The sequence below is a fragment of the Fukomys damarensis genome, unplaced genomic scaffold, assembly GCF_012274545.1.
Source record: "Fukomys damarensis isolate Sample0158 unplaced genomic scaffold, DMR_v1.0_HiC HiC_scaffold_5, whole genome shotgun sequence".
In the NCBI taxonomy this organism is placed as follows: Eukaryota; Metazoa; Chordata; class Mammalia; order Rodentia; family Bathyergidae; genus Fukomys; species Fukomys damarensis.
Window position 1 is genome coordinate 66513719 of NW_022900917.1, and position 2160 is coordinate 66515878.

Consider the following 2160-nt stretch of genomic DNA (forward strand, 5'->3'; position numbering starts at 1 on the left):
TTTAATATGATTCTGACTTTTTTTGGGTTGCTTTGCAACCATTGGTTAAACCAAAGTCACAAAGGTTTATGCCTATATTTTCTTCTTTGAATTCTATGGTTTTAGGTCTTTGAGCTATTTTGACTTAACTTTGTATATAGTTTTAGGTAGAGGTCCAACTTCATTCTTTCATATGTGGCTATCTACCTGTCCTTAACCATATGCATGTTGTCAGGCCTGAGGGCCTCTTCCATCCCTTTCAAGGGGAGTGCTAACCTCTCCTTTCATAAAATACTATCTACTTGTCCTAACACCATTTTTTTTTCTGATATTGGGAATTTAACTCAGGACTTTGTACTTGTCAGTCAGGCACAGTACCACTGAACTACATCTCCAGCCCTCTAAACATCATTTTTTGGGAAAGAGTTATTCTATCTGTTGAATGTTATTGGTAGCCTCATACTTTTAAATGGCTATAAAATATTCCTTTATACAGAAGTACTAAAGTTTATTTACTTGACCCTTTTAAATGGACATTGGACTTATTTAAAAAGAGTGTATTTCTAAATTGCCACACAGTGTAGATGAGCTCAGCAGGCATAACAGACTCTTTAGTTGGTTGCCTATCTGATTAATGAAAAAATTCTAATTCATCTTACTTGTATGCTTTGATTATTAATGAAACATCATTCCATAGATGTTATTGACCATTTACTTTTTCTTTTATTTATTTTTATTTTTATTTTTTGTTTTTTTAAGACGGGGTCTCACTATGTAGTTGAGACTGACCTGGAACTCACTTTGTAGCCCAGGCTGGTCTCAAATTCACAGCAATCCTCCTGCCTCAGCCTCCCGAGTGCTGGGATTATAGGCATATGCCACCATGCCTGGCTTCTTCTTTTATTAATTGCCTCTTCTGAAGCATTGTTTATTTCTTTATAAGGTTTTTTTTTTTTTATTTCTTTTGGGGCTGGGGATTTAGCTCAGTTGTACTGTGCCTTCCTGGCAAGTACAAGGTCCTGAGTTTGATCCCTAGTGCCTTAAAAAATATTCTTTTTGCTGAACATGGTGGCACATGCCTGTAATCCCAGCACTCAGGAGGCTGAGGCAGGAGGATCACTGTGAGTTTGTGAACAGCCTGGGCTACATAGTGAGTTCCAGATCAGTCTCAACTACATAGTGAGACCCTGTCTCAAAAAACAAAAACAAAAAAAAAAATGTTTTTTCTTTTTGATTTGTGATAGTTTTGTTTTGTTTGGATTGAGGACTTAACTCTTCAAGCTCAGGGCCTTTGCACAGAGCTGCATTCTGAGGCCCCTCCCCTTTAAAATTTTTTATTTTTTAAATTTTGAGGTAAGGGGGCTGGGGATTTAGCTAAGTGGTTCCACCGCCTGCCTTGCAAGCACAAGGACCTGAGTTCGATCCCTGGTACCAAAATAAACAAACAAACAAACAAACAAAAATTTTTTTTGAGGTAAGGTCTTGCTGAGGTCTTGCATTGCCCAGGCTGAGCTTGAACATGTGATCCTCCTGCTTCAGCCTCCCAGACTGCTAGAATTATAGGTGTGCAGCAGTTTCATGTCTGGCTTCAGCTCCCTAAAAGTTGCCTTGTGTCCCTAGTTTCTGTTGTTCTTTTTTTTTTTCCCCTGGTACCAGGGATCAAACTCAGGACCTTGCATTTGCAAGGCAGGCATGATGCCACGGAACTAAATCTCTGGCCCTCTAGTTTCTGCTATGATGTTTTCTGTCATAGATCAGTTTTGAATTATTTCTGTCAATAGTGTCTTTGGCCAGATCAATTTATGTATGTATGTATGTATGTATTTATTTTGGTTTACTAATTTATTATTATTATTATTTTTGGTACAGGGGATTGAACTTGGGTCCTTGTGCTTGCAAGGCAGGCCACCGAACCGCTGGGCTAAATCCTTCCCCCTTTTTTTTGAGACAGGGACTCACTCTGTAATTCAGATTGGCCTTGAAACTCACTATATAGGTCAGGCAGGCTTTAAGCTCACAGTGGTCCTCCTGCCTCATCCTCCTGAGTGCTGGGATTACAGGCATGCACCATGCCTGCCTTCATTTGTTTTTCATTTTGTTATTTTTTTGAGACAGTGTCTTGCCATGTTGCCTGTGGCTGGTCTTTTGGTCTTTTTTTTTTTTTTTTTTTTTTTTTTTTTT

The 2160-nt window shown here is 38.8% G+C and overlaps 1 protein-coding gene and 1 pseudogene across 7 annotated transcripts in view; one reads left to right on the forward strand and one right to left on the reverse strand.

The window, feature by feature from the left end:
- The window catches only part of Plec (plectin), a 66171-nt gene that overhangs the window by 10796 nt on the left and 53215 nt on the right, over positions 1 to 2160 (forward strand). The gene's annotated exons all lie outside the window — the stretch shown is intronic.
- On the reverse strand, positions 135 to 274 carry LOC117285066 (annotated as a pseudogene).